Source organism: Lepus europaeus, unplaced genomic scaffold (genome assembly GCF_033115175.1).
Source record: "Lepus europaeus isolate LE1 unplaced genomic scaffold, mLepTim1.pri SCAFFOLD_29, whole genome shotgun sequence".
Classification (NCBI taxonomy): domain Eukaryota; kingdom Metazoa; phylum Chordata; class Mammalia; order Lagomorpha; family Leporidae; genus Lepus; species Lepus europaeus.
In genome coordinates, this window is record NW_026909167.1 from 7,552,452 (window position 1) to 7,562,420 (window position 9,969).

The following is a 9,969-nucleotide window of genomic DNA, read 5'->3' on the forward strand; positions in this document are numbered from 1 at the left end:
GGGGGAGGCCAATGCTGTGGTGCAGTGGGTTGACCGGAAGTGCCGGCATCCCATAGGGGTGTTGGTTTGAGACCTGGGTTCTCCACTTCCTGCTATGTCCTGGGAAAGCAGTGGAAGATGGCCCAAATTCTTGGGCCCCTGCACCCATGTGGGAGACCCAGATGATGCTCCTGGCTCCTGGCTTTGGATCCGTGCAGCTCTGGCAGTTGCAGCCAATTGGGGAGTGAATTAATGGATGGAAGACCTCTCTATCTCTCTTTGTCTGTATCTCTATGTCTCTCTCTCTCTCTCTCTCTCTCTCCCTCGCTCTCACTCTCGCTCTCTCTGCCTCCCCTTTCTATGTGTAATTCTGACTTTTAAATAAATAAATAAAATATTTTTAAAAAATGGGGGGAAAGTGAAGTTGTACATGGATGGGATCCAAGAGATAGTTGAGAACATCCTTTGAGTCTTGGACAAGACATCAGCGTGAGTGATAAAATTAAGATATTCTTTCTTTAAATAAGTGATCCATAGGGACCATCTGTTTTGCCATTTTCCTTGATGAATTCTCTCAGAGATTATAACCAGCATGCTGCTGACAAACAACTCACACTCATTTTTCTTAAAATATTTTGTTATATAATATTTCTTATAAAATGATTTTGAAAATTTTCTAAAATTTTGAGTTGTCTTATGTAAAAATAGCATGTACAGACATGCTTATCTATTATTCAAATATTATTTTATTTTCCTCAACAATGTAATTCCTATTCAACTTTTTAGTATTTCTATTTACCATAGCCTGCTGTGTATACAACGGGACTTCAAACAATTTACAGAAAATGGAGTTGAATGTACTTATTTTGCTGTAAAACATTTTGAAACTGAATGTATGACATGTTTTTTAACATGCATGGAAAATGATTTACATAGAGTATACATGGACTTCAAAAATATTTTGCATCAAAATTAACATATCTTTTAATTCAATATTTTCATGAACATTTAAAGTATGCTTTTACAAAAGTTGTTGATTCATGTTCAACATATCTAAAATTTTGATAGATTTTGGTTTGATTACTTTCCTAATTTACAGACACACACACACACCATACTTGTCTCTCCTTTATCAGACATTATAATAGGTATAAGAGATTTAAAAGTGAATATTAAGATGAGAGTGAGATACTACTACATACTATTAATTTTTTTTTTGACAGGCAGAGTTAGACAGTAAGAGAGAGACAGAGAGAAAGGTCTTCCTTCCATTGGTTCACCCCTCAAATGGCCACTATGGCTGGTTCACTGCACCGATCTGAAGCCAGGAGCCAGGTGCTTTCTCCTGATATCCCATGTGGATGCAAGACCCAAGCATTTGGGCCATCCTCCACTGCACTCCTGGGCCACAGCAGAGAGCTGGACTGGAAGAGGAGTAACTGGGACAGAACCAGTGCCCCAACAGGGATTAGAATCCAGAGTACTGTCACCACAGGCAGAGGATTAGCCTAGCGAGCCACAGCGCTGGCCATATTATTAAATTTTGAAAATTCAAACCAGTAAAGATATTAAATGCTGGCACATTTGTGGAGAAATACACAAATGTGTATTTTGTTTCACTGCTGGTACAAGTCTAAGTAGTACAGTTAACACTGGAAGAGAGTGGAGGTTTCTCAAATATCCAAATACACATTAACACAATCAACCATCAACCAACTCCATGGTATATATCCCCCAAAAGCACAGGCATGTCTATTTTAATTATGATTGATCCTTTGACCTCAGGCTTCAATTTGGTGCAGTCCCAGTGGTTACAGGAATTTGGGAGAGTGAACCAGCAGATGGAAGATCTCAGTCCATCTGTCTCTACCTTCCCTTAAATAAATAAATAAATAAATAAGGGCAGAGTTGTTGTGGTGAATTTTTTGTGTGTATATGCAACTTTCTCTCAACAATCATTATTACTGAACTCATTCATCTGTCTCTCTGTCCTTCAAATTAAGTAAATAATTGCAAAGACATTAATAAGTAGAAATCCACAGAATGAGAACCCTATACACAAACATACACAAAAACACCTTTAGGTATTTACACATGCCAAACAGATATGAGTGAGGATGGACTGGATAGGTCACAAAAGTAACAATGAAAACAAGTGAACAGAACAGGCTGCCTCTGTTACCTTAATGGCTCCCTCTACTTCTGAGGCAGTATATCATGCATATAGCAGATACTTTAGGCTTAATAAAAACTAAATAACAATCTTTACCTTTTAATCCTTGCTTACATTTGATAGCATCACTTATGTCACTTGTATCACAAATTCTGAACTGTTTTCCTTATCAGTTATGGTTCTACATAGATGGAATTTTTCTTTACAGACCACAGTTTAATATTTCTAACCAAAAACTGGAAAAAACTGCTAGAGCTGGCACTGTGGTATAGCAGGTAAAACTGCCACCTTCAGCACTGACATCCCATATGGGCACTGGTTCAAGTCTGAGCTGCTCCACTTTTTTTTTTTTGACAGGCAGAGTGGGTAGTGAGAAAGAGAGAGAGAAGGTCTTCCTTTTTGCCATTGGTTCACCCTCCAATGGCCACTGCAGCCGGCGCATCTAGCCGATCCAAAGCCAGGAGCCAGGTGCTTCTCCTGGTCTCCCATGCGGGTGCAGGGCCCAAGCACTTGGGCCATCCTCCACTGCCTTCCTGGGCCATAGCAGAGAGCTGGCCTGGAAGAGGGGCAACCGGGATAGAATCCGGTGCCCCGACCGGGACTAGAACCCGGTGTGCCGGCGCTGCAAGGCGGAGGATTAGCCTGTTAAGCCACGGCGCTGACCGGGCTGCTCCACTTCTAATCTGGCTCTCTGTTGGTTTGCCTAAGAGGGCAGTAAAGGATAGGCTAAATCCTTTGACTCCTGTACTCATGTGGGAGATGTACCAGCCCAGCTCTGGACATTACAGACATTTCAGGGATGAACCACTGGATGGAGATCTGCATTACAGACACTTCAGGGATGAACCACTAGATGGAAGATCTATCTCTCTATCTCACCCTCTCTTTTAAGAGTTTCTGTTTTAAAAGTTTTATTTACTTGAGAGGTAGAGTTACAGAGAGAGGGAGAGACAGAGATAGAGGTCTTCTCTCCGATGGTTTACTCCATGTATGTCCTCAATGTCCTGGGCTGGGACAATCTAAAAGCCAGGAGTCAGGAGCTTCTTCCATGTCTGCCATGTGGGTGCAGGGCACGAAGCACTTGGGCCATCTTCTGCTGATTTCTCAGGCCATCAGCAGGGAGCTGTATCAGAAGTGGAATAGCTGGGAATCATTCCATAAGGAATGCCAGCAATGCAAGTAGACCCTTTTCCTACTATGCCATGGTGCTGGCCCCAGTAACATTGACTTTCAAATAAATAAATAAATCTTTAAAAACAGAAAGACTGGGGCCAGCACTGTGACATAGCATGTAAAGCTACCATCTGCAGTGCCAGCATCCCATATGGGCACCAATTCGAATCCCGGCTGCTTTGCTTCTGATCCAGCTCTCTGCTATGGCCTGGGAAGGCAGCAGAAAATGACCCAAGTCCTGGGGCCCCTGCACCCATGTGGGAGACCTGGAAAAAACTCTTTGCTCCTGGCTTCAGATTGCCTCAGCTCTGGCCCTAGCAGCCACTTTGGGTGTGAACCAGCAGATGGAAGACACCTCTTTCTCTTTCTTTCTCTCTGACTCTACCTCGGCCTCGGCCTTCTCTGTAATTCTGCCTTTCAAATAAATAAATCTTAAAAAAGAGAAAGGCTTCATTAAAAAAGAGGCATTTGCCTTAATACATATATATATATGTGTATATATATATATGTATGTATACACACATACACACACACATAATGTTCTCCTACTCTATATACAATTGACTCTCTCTCTTACACAGAAACACACACACACACACACATACCTACTCTCATTTCTAAAGGGTACATAATTGCCACAGATAGTTTACCACAAAACTAGCAGTATAAGATACACATTTTGTGCACTATAAATGCAGCCACATCAAATAGTTACTCTTCATCAATTTTATGGCTAAGGGAACTGAGACACTATGGACACTGGGCAATTTTCCAAAGAAATGCTAGCTTGAGTGGAACCTGGTTCTTTTTGACACAAAATATTCTCTACCTATTAGAACTTAACATTTCTCCTTTATTTTCTTTGTTAGTAATGGATTAGAGGACTAACATTGATGAGGATAAGAAACTTCACATTTGATATATTTACTTTATAAGGATTGTTCTCATCAGACACCTATAAGGATGAATTAACAACAATCATACATGATTACCTGGGCCAACTTACTAAAATTATGTTTCCTATGAGAATCTAATGAAAAGGGCTACAGAAGGTATAGCTTCAGCTTATCATAGCTTAATCCCTTCAATGTACTATGGTACACTGTAGGTAAAAATGCACTCAATGTTAATCAAAGAACTAAATCCTTGAACCAATGCCATCAAATTACTGGAAAACATTGGGAAACCTCTGAAAGACACTGGGATAAGCAAAGACTTCTTGGAAAGGACTCAAGAAGCATAGGCAATCAAAGCCAAAATTGATGAATGGGACTATATCAAGTTGTGAAGCTTCTGAACTGTAGAAGAAACACTTAACAATGTGAAGAGGAGATTGACAGAATGGGAGAAAATAGTTACAAAACATGAAATACAAAGGATTAATATCCATAATCTATAAAGAGCTCTAGAAACTCAAAAGCAACAAAACAAATAATCCACTTAAGAAATGGACAAAGGACTTGAACAGGCATTTTTCAAGAGAGGAAATTCAAATGGCCAACAGACACATGAACAAATGCTCAGAATCACTAGCTATCAGAGAAATGCAGGACAAAACCACAATGATGTTTTACTTCCCCCCAGTAAGAATGGCTCTCATACAGAAATCAACAAATAACAAATGCTGGTGAGGATACTGGGAAAAGGTAGTCAAAGCAGAGAATCCAATTAATCTTTTTCAGGAAAAACAATGTTGTGTGTCTTGACGTGTATTGCAAAAACATTGTCTGTGTCAGTTTCTTCCACACCATGTCTTTCAATTATTCTACATGTGTGTGTGTCTGAATACTTGAAAGCACAATTCTTATTAAGTGTTCATGGGTTAAGGCAAGCATTCCCTTAAATTGGCATTGAAACCTCTTGTAAGCTCATACAAAACATAAATTCTACTTCTTGACACTCATGTCAACTTCATTATGACATTTGTACAATTGCTGTCTATATATATATATATATATATATATATACACACACACACATATGTAGAGGGAGAGAGAGAGAGAGAAAGAGAGAGATATCAAAGAACTGCCAAGAAAACTCAATGTTGCTAGTGGGTTCCAATTCTGACATAAAGTCTGGTAACTTCAGGCACCATTACTCTTTCAAGTACAATTAAACTATTCTGCATTGCAAACATTGGAAATGAATTGTTATTAAGGCCTATGTAGTTAAAGCAGGGAGTTCACTTAACTTTTCTATGAAAACTAACATTATAACTCTGGCATAATGCATATTTTAAAATATTTATTTATTTATTTGAAAGTCAGAGTTACACAGAGAGAGAGGCAGAGAGAGAGAGAGAGAAGTCCTCCATCTGATGGTTCACTCCCCATGTGGCCGCAACAGTCAGAGCTGCTCCGCTCTGAAGCCAGGAGCCAGGAGCTTCTTCCAGGTCTCCCACATGAGTGCAGGGGGACTTGGTTCATCTTGTACTGCTTTCCCAGACCATAGCAGAGAGCTGTATCAGAAGTGGAGCAGCCAGGACTAGATGTGGCGCCCATATGGGATGCTGGCGCTTCAGGCCAGGGCGTTAACCTGCTGCACCACAGCACCAGCCCCCATAATGCATATTTCAACTGTATTTTTGTAGTAGCTTGAAACTTAGCATATTTTTCTGGTACAACACATGTACATTGCATTTCTTTACTGGATTTCACAAAGCTCACTAAGGACATTTATTGTTGAGCTTTCTCTTGAGTTAGAAAGGAAAATTAATGGAACCTCTTACTAAACTGGCATGAACTTCATTTCTTGAAAAAAAATTCAGGGAAAAAAAACTGCTTTCCAATAGCATTCAATTCCCCTCTACTGTCAAGTGTATAATCTTACTGAATATGAGAGACAGTTAATCTAAAGCAATTGATGTAAATACAAACAAAAATCAATGTAGTAACCAAAAGCTAAGTGAGAAATTAATTCTATTCCTTGAAATAACCTCACGCACAACAGCTATTTCTATTACAGCTCACATTTATGATATTTGTTTTAATTTATTTGACAGAGTTACAGATAGAGACAGAGAAAAAGGTCTTCCTTCCATTGGTTCACTCCCCAAGTGGCCAGAGCTGTGCCGATCTGAAGCCAGGAGCCAGGAACTTCCTCCCAGTCTCCCAAGTGGGTGCAGGAGCCCAAGAACATGGGCCATCTTCCACTGCTTTCTCAGGCCACAGCAGAGAGCTAAACTGGAAGAGGAGTAGCTGGAACTAGAACCGATGTCCATATGGGATGCTGGTGCCACAGGTAGAGAATTAACCAAGTGAGCCATAGTGCTGGCCCCTATGATATTTGAAGCATAGAAACACACTTCCTACTAAACACATATATTATTAAGACAAAACTAGGGTTCAGTTTCATGAAACCTTATTTATGACGTCAGTAATCACCCAAGGTTCTTGTCAGGAGCTGCCAAGCCTATGGAAGCCTTTCGAGTTCACAAAATCCTATCTCATTTAGACAAGGCCATAGTCAACGTGGAAGATCTTTTCTCCCTTCAGAGAAAGGTACTGCCTTCTTTAATGGACCATTCTTTCTGCTAGGATCTCACAGAGATCTTTCATTTAAGTCATTTTTTGCCACAGTGTCTTGGATTTCCTTGTCTGAGAAACTGTCATGGGCCTTTTAGCCAGATCCCATGCCTTAAGCGCTGATTCTGAGGCCAGAATGCTATTTAGGGTATCTGCCATTCTATGAGTCTGCTGTGTATCCTGCTTCTGATGTTGGATCATTCTCTCCTTTTTAATTCTATCAGTTACTGTTAACAGACACTGGTCTTATTTATGTGATCCCTTTGACACTTAATCCTATCTTTATGATCAATTATGAACTTAAACCGATCACTTTAACTAGTGAGATGGCATTGGTACATGCCAACTTAATGGGATTTGGAATCCCATGGCATGTTTCTAGCTCTACCATTAGGGGTAAGTCTGAGTGAGCATGTGCCAAACTATACATCTCCTCCTTCTCTTATTCCCACTCTTTTTTTTTAAACAGGGATCAATTTTCAGTTAACTTTAAACACCTAAGAATAATTGTGTGTTAACTAAAATGTTCAACCAATGGTATTAAGTAGCAAAAGAAAATACTAAAAAGAATAAAATAGTAAGCTGTTCCTGGACAGTCAGGACAAGGGCTGATCAAGTCATTGTTTTTCATAGTGTAAGTTTCAATTCTACAGGTTTCATTTTAGGTGATCAGTTAGTTGTCACAGATCAGGGAGAACATACAATATTTGTCCCTTTGGGACTGGCTTATTTCACTCAGCATGATGTTTTCCAGATTCCTCCATTTTGTTGCAAATGACCAGATTTCATTTGTTTTTTTTTTAGTGCTGTATAAAATTCTATAGAGTACATATCCCATAATTTCTTTATCCAGTCTTCTGTTGATGGGCATTTAGGTTGATTCCATGTCTTAGCTATTGTGAATTTAGCTGCAATAAACACTGAGGTGCACGCAGCTCTTTTATTTGCCAATTTAATTTCACTTGGGTAAATTCTGAGGAGTGGTATGGCTGGGTCATATGGTAGGGCTACATTCAGATTTATGAGGAATCTCTAAATTGTCTTCCATAGTGGCTTTACCAGTTTGCATTCCCACCAACAGTGGATTAGTGTCCCTTTTTCCCCACATCCCACCAGCATCTACAACAGCTCTTTGTAATGTGGCTCATGTTCATGGCATTTGAACCATTAAAAATGATCTGCTTACTAAGCATACACAGTGTCATGTATGAAAGCCTCAGTACCTACATTAATCAGTCAACACAGAAAATTCATTGTGGCATCACTGATTTAATTGAAGAAATAACTCTACTTTTTGAAATGACTTAAGGCACAAAGTTCTTTCCAATTTGTTTTATCTAAATACTGTTTGAAGTACTGGAAACACTAACACTAACTAACCATAACACAAGCCCCACTTGTATTTCTAACAATAGTTCTACCCTATGCATTACCTTAGACCTGACATTAATCATGACCCTAACCCTAACAATAGCACCAACACTAAGCCAAAACCTATCCCTAGCCCCAAACCTAGTCCTAACCCAAATACTAACTCTATCCTTTATCTCAATCCTAGTTCCAAACCTAATCCTAACTCTAACACTACCATAGCATTAAACATAATGCTAGTTGTACATCAAACCCTAGCAATAACAGAAGGTCTAACCATACCCCATTCACTATCCACAACACTAATACTACTCCTAAACCTAACCCTAGCACTAATCATTAACCTTAGCCCTTACCTTAACCTAACTGAAACCATAACACTATTACTAATTGCAGTATTAACCTAGTTCTAACTCTAAAACTAAATGTATCTCCAAACCAAACCCTCATTGTAACTCCAACTCTAACTGTAATCTAATTTCTAGCCCTAACCTTAAACTGAGACTTAATCCTTTCCCCAGCCCTAACCACAGCCCTAACCTTGATCCAAAACATAATCTGAACTGTAGTTCTAATCATTATTCTAACTGTAATTCTTTTTTTTTTGACAGGCAAAGTGGACAGTGAGAGAGAGAGAGAGACAGAAAGGTCTTCCTTTTCCATTGGTTCACCCTCCAATGGCCGCAGCAGCCGGCGCACCACGCTGATCCAAAGCCAGGATCCAGGTGCTTCTCCTGGTCTCCCATGTGGGTGCAGGACCCAAGCACTTGGGCCATCCTCCACTGCACTCCTGGGCCACAGCAGAGAGCTGGACTGGAAGAGGAGCAACCGGGACAGAATCCGGTGCCCTGACTGGGACTAGAATCTGGTGTGCTGGTGCCACAGGCAGAGGGTTAGCCTATTGAGCTGTGGCGCTGGCCCTCTAACTGTAATTCTAACCATAACCATGAAACAGTCCCCAGCCTCAAACCTCACCAAAGCCATAGCCATATTATTAATTCTAGCCCTAATCCTAACTCTAATCACTATTTTGAATTTACAATAACTTGAACAGTAACCCTAACCCTAACTGTAGCCCTATCCCTAATTATAGCCATGGATTCAGTCCTAATGCTACTCCTGATGCAAAGAATAAACCTAACCTTATCAGTGGCTTTAACCAAACTCCTAACACTACTAATGGGGTTATTCTAGGCCTAATCCTAAACTTATCCATAATGCCAACAATACACCAAACCCTAAACCCAATAGTAGCACTTAGCCTCCCTCTAACTTTAATGCTAATTATAAACCTAAATGAAGACCTAAGCCTAATCTCTGGCCTGAAGCCTATAACTATCACCAGTCCTAACCCTAGTTCTCAATCTGATCCCAAGACTAATGCTAGCTCTATCATGATCCTTAAACTTTATGCCAGTCCTAGTCCTATACATAACTATAAAGTCAATCATATCTTCAGTAATAATCCTAGCCTTAAAGCCTATACCTAACCCTAGACTTAGCTTTCACAATATCTCTAAACATAGTACTACATCTAGCCCTAGCCATGACATTAAATCAAAATCTAAATGCATACCTAACTCAATTCTAACATTAGTCCTAACAATAGTCTTAATCCTAACCCTAACACTAAACACAGTCACATCCCTAGCCTCAGACAAACCTAGTTCTAGCCCTATACTTCATCCTCAACTTAAACCCAGTTCTAACCCTAACCTTAGTACTATGCATAACCCTACTCATAACCCT